Consider the following 4,485-nt stretch of genomic DNA (forward strand, 5'->3'; position numbering starts at 1 on the left):
AGGCTGCCCCCTGCTCCGCCGCCTGAGGCGGAGAGCTTCAGCTGCCCCTGGGGCTTCTCCTCCCAATTAAGCTTCTCCAGGACCCTTGGCCGACCTTCAGGACTTGATCTCAGGCTCCTGGCTCCTTCTGCCTCCAGATGGCGGCAGGCTGCTCGGTGTGGCACTCAGGGTCGGTGCTCCCTGTCCCTCTCCCAGGCGCTGCCCGGGGCTTTCCCGACCACGCCCGGGTTGATTTCCTGGTCTCTGCATGCGGGCTTCAAGTCCCCACTGGACTCTCCTCTCCTCACTTCTCATTTGCAGGTGTGTGTGTGTGTGTGTGTGTGTGTGTGTGTGTGTGTGTGTGTGTGTCACTCATGCTCTTGGTCAGCTTTTTCTGTTGTTGTCGGTCATGGGGCTTGAACTCTGGGCCTGGGCGCTGTCCCTGAGCTCTTCAGCTCAAGGCTAGCGCTCTACCACTTGAGCCACCGGGTCACATCTGGTTTTATGGTGGTTCACTGGAGATAAGCGTGTCATGGACTTTCCTGCCCAAGCTGGCTTTGAACCGAGATCATCAATTCTCAGCTTCCTGAGTAGCTAGGATTACCGGGATGAGCAGCTTTTCTTTTCTTTTCTTTTCTTTTTTTGCTCACAGCCGGTGCTTTACCACTTGAGCCACGCCTCCGGTTTAGCTTCTTCGATAGTCAATTGGAGATTGGGCTTTTCTCGCAGGCTTTTCAGCCTGGGTTGATTTCCAACTCTGACCTCAGCTTCCTGAGTATAGCTTTGCACAGGCGTGAGGCTCTGGTGCTCAGGGAGCACCCCTTATTTTGGAACCCTACCGGCTCTTCCCGCCGTGCTGACGTCGGCCGCCAGCGCCCCTGGGTCCCCAGCCCTCCTTCCTCCACCACCCCCCCCCCCCGCCCCCTCCATCACTGCCTCTGATCGGTGGGAGCGAGCCCCGCCCACCTCACCACATCCGAAATCCCAACTCCTCCCGGGACTGAGAGTTGTTGTTTTCTTTAGGTCCGAGATCGGGACTTGAACTGGGTACCCGGCATTTTTTTTTTTTAACTCACCGGCTAGCATCTACCAACTAAGCCTTCCCTCCAACCCCTGGAGGCTCAGAGCTGGGGATTATAGTTAGAAGCCAACGAAAGGCAGAAAAGTCTGTGAGGCTCCGATCTCTAATTAACCAGCAAAAAGGCCACGGTGGCCACGGGTGGAGCCGTGGCTCAGCTGGGAAAGGCCCCAGACGTGAGGGAACAATCCAACCAAGCGCGCAAGGTACGAAGTTCAAGCCCCAGTACCAGTACGCGCGCGTGCACACACACGTACCCTCACAGCCCACCAGAAGTGCACGGTGTAACCGTCAGGTGGGGACTTCCTGCGACACAGCCCCCCCCCCCCACCGCTGACCTCCGCTCCCTTCCTCCCTTGCTTTCTGCTCCCTTCCTTCTGGGGTTTGAGGCTCTGATAGGGGCGCAGCCATGACAGGAAAGAGGACTCGCGCGGGACCCTGAGACTCACGGACGGGCTCTCCGCCAACACCGGCCTCGCGATGGAGAGCCGCAAGCTTCGTGGGAAGGGGCCCATCCCCCGCGGGTCCCCACGCTGCCCCCGGGTGTGAAGACGCCCTGCCTACCGCTGCGCTGTGGGGTGGGGTCCGGGCCCCCCACCCCCGTGCCCAGGCCGACGCCCACGCGGGGATACGCCCATCAGCCCGGACCCTCTCTGCCCTCTCGCCGCGTGGGCGCCGGGGGCCCCGCGGGTCCTGCCCTGTTGTTGATCAGAGACGTTCTCCACCCCGTGCCCTCTGCCGCCCTCCCCGTGACATCACTCACCACGTAGACCGTGACCCAGCTGTACCCTGACCTCTCCACTCCCTGGGCGCCCCACTTCCAACAGCCTCGACTCTGCCCCCCCCTTCAGCCTCCACCCCACAACCAACTCCGCCTTCGCCTCCATGTGAAACTGCCCCTCACCCCACCCCACCAGATTCCTTCCTTCCTTCCTTCCTTCCTTCCTTCCTTCCTCTTTCTTTCTCCAACCTTAAACCCCTTGGTCTCTTATCTCCGATCACCCCAGCCCCGAGTGAAGCCAGCCACACACTTCCCCCGCCTTCGTGTCCAAGCCGCTGGGCACTGTGATGCACTCGTAATCAGACTCGATTCTCGTAGGATTCGGGAGCAGGCACCTTGGGGTGAAGAAACAGCACCCACTCTGGGGTTTAGGGGGCAGGGAAAATGGAAGGCGGCAGAGAGACGGGCCACAAGGGAGTGAGGGCCCACGAGGAAGGAGACGGCACCCTGCTGCTCTCCCGCAGGACCTCCCAGGCCTGGGGAGCCGTGGCCCCCAGCACTAGGTCCACAGAGGAAGGACCCACCGGCCCCCCGGCTCCTGGCACTAGAGGCTGGACCGGGCGGCCTCTCCCACTCAGGAACGAGCCCGGCGTTCACCCGTGCTCCAGATGGGAAACGTGGATGTGGGGTGGAAGGAGCCAGCCAAGGGCAGAACCCGGGGCGTGGGATCCGGGCTGGAGTCTGGAAGCCCCGGGGGTCACAGGGCAGGGCACACAGGAACACACCGGGGCTTCCCACAGCCCTTGCCCCTCCACTCGCGCAGTCCCACGGTGGGATTTACGGCTGCCTGCCCTGCCACCTGCCCCAGGGCAATAAATCAAGGCAGGAAGCATGAAAGCACCCCCCCCCACACACACACCGTGTGCAGTACATAAAAGAAGGGCTCAGGGAGCCACCAGGCTTCAGCGGACCCCAAAGCGCTGAGACCAAGCATCAGCATGGCTGGCCGGGGCGGACTCCATCGCTGGGGACTCTTGCTGCTCTTCTGCGGATCCTGTGCCTTCGCTCTCCCCGCAGACACCACCGCCTTCCGACGGTAATGGGGAGAGAAGGGGGTGGGGGCGCTCTCCTCCCTTGCACCCCCAGCTTGCAGATATGTGGGGTTGGCTGGTCCTTAGGGCACGCTCGCTAGTCAGGGAAGCACGAAACTGCCCAGAGAGTCAATTGACTTGCCCAGTGTGTGTGTGTGTGTGTGTGTGTGTGTGTGTGTGTGTGTGTCCGCACCCGTGCCCATTCCAGGGCTTGAACTCCAGGCTTCTGCTAGTGCCTTGGCTTTTTTGCCCAAGGCTGGTGCTCTAGCGCTTGGGCCACGCGTCTACTTTCCGCATTTTGCTGGTCCATTGGCAATCAGAGTCTTACACACGTGTCTACCCAAACTGGCTCGGAACTGTGATCCTCAGATCTCAGCCTGCTGAGAAGCTAGGATCGCAGGCACTGACGCGAGCCTTCATTTTGGCACCCGTAAGACAGAATAGCCGCCGGGCACTGATGGCTCATGCCCGTAACCCTAGCTACTGAGGAGACCGATATCTGAGGACCGTGGGTCGAAGCCAGCCCAGGCAAGAGAATGCTATGAGACTCTTATCTCCAATGAACCACCAGAAATCCAAAGTGAAGGTGGTCGGGCACGCTCAGAGGGACAGCGCCCAGGTCCTGACTTCAAGCCCCATAAGTGACAAAAACAAAAGAGACAGAATAGCTGGTTCGCAGAGCTCATAGCCACGAGTTCCTGCCGCCGAAGGGGATGGGAGGCATCCGGACAAGAAGCTGGAAGACGGCAACTTGGGCTCCAGACACATCTTCCTGAGGGCAAGGTGCACCGGTACATCTCCGGTTCAGACGGCCAGTCCACCGCAGCCCCAACTTTATGCCTATCCCCCCCACCCCCCCCCCCCCCGCCGCCGGGGCTCCCGCTAGCCCCTGCAGGCTGCTGTGGGAGTCTGCTGCCACCTACAGGCCCCCACGTGGCACTGCCACCCAGTGGTGAGGTGGCACTCCCAGCCTTAGCTTCCCGTGCCTCGTTTCTCTACCCTCATGGCTTATTTTAAAGGCAGCAATAGGAGTAACTGTGGTCTGAGGCAGGCCTCGGAAAGCAAACGGAAGCTGCAAGAACCGGAGGTGTGGCTCAAGCGAGAGGATGCCTGCCTAGCAAGTACAAGGCCCGGAGTTCAAACACCAGCATCGCCAAAATAAATTAATTCATGGGAGCGGGGGCGGAGGGGGGGGGGGCGGGGAAGGGCCGGTCCTGGGGCTTGAACTCAGGGCCTGGACGCAGTCCCCTGAGCTTTTGTGCCTTGAGGCTCACGCCCTTCCACTTGAGCCACAGCTCCACTCCGTTGGAGATAAGGGTCTTTCTCACGGGCGTTCCTGCCCAGGCTGGCTTCGGACCGCGATCCTCAGATTTCAGCTCCTGAGTAGCTCGAAATGCAGGTGTGAGGCGGTGGGTACCGGTGATGGACAGGGTCTTATCTAAGTAAAAACAAGACCACGGGAGGAAGCTAGCTGAGGACTGCTTGATACCATCGAGGGCTTGACCACGTGCTCAGCAGCCCGAAGGCGCTAGGGCGAAGGATAGTGGGAGATGTCCCACAGGAAACAGGGGACAGGGGGTCCAGGGAGCTTGTGTTTGTCTTTCCCTCCAGGATCA

Source organism: Perognathus longimembris, chromosome 11 (assembly GCF_023159225.1).
Source record: "Perognathus longimembris pacificus isolate PPM17 chromosome 11, ASM2315922v1, whole genome shotgun sequence".
Taxonomy (NCBI): domain Eukaryota; kingdom Metazoa; phylum Chordata; class Mammalia; order Rodentia; family Heteromyidae; genus Perognathus; species Perognathus longimembris.